This window comes from Penaeus monodon, chromosome 32 (assembly GCF_015228065.2).
Source record: "Penaeus monodon isolate SGIC_2016 chromosome 32, NSTDA_Pmon_1, whole genome shotgun sequence".
NCBI classification, from domain to species: domain Eukaryota; kingdom Metazoa; phylum Arthropoda; class Malacostraca; order Decapoda; family Penaeidae; genus Penaeus; species Penaeus monodon.
The window spans coordinates 31383496-31383827 of record NC_051417.1 but is presented as its reverse complement, the minus strand read 5'-3'; the positions used below and the strand labels follow the sequence as shown (position 1 = coordinate 31383827).

The following is a 332-nucleotide window of genomic DNA, read 5'->3' as shown; positions in this document are numbered from 1 at the left end:
TATGTAATCGCTATTTCCTTTTTCATGCAGCGTTAAAATCATGACTAGAATGTAGAGAATAAGACACAGATTTCCTCTGGTTGTAATAAAATGTAATATTTCATTTGTAACATTTTGCAATAAACGGCATTAATTGCATCTCATTAATTGGATAAATTATTAATCAAGAACTGAAAGGTGAAGGATGCTAAGCATCTAATCTTTTATATATGGCCTAAACACAAAAGGAATAAAATCCTCAATAAAAATTGATAATATGATTACTTCCGAAATATAAACACTAACATTTCAACATGGGAACCTACATGTATACCGTATATTTATACAAGCCC

The 332-nt window shown here is 29.2% G+C and overlaps 1 protein-coding gene across 2 annotated transcripts in view; it reads left to right on the top strand.

Annotated features, from left to right (window-relative positions):
- Positions 1-332, top strand: part of LOC119593325 — a 7557-nt gene that overhangs the window by 334 nt on the left and 6891 nt on the right. The gene's annotated exons all lie outside the window — the stretch shown is intronic.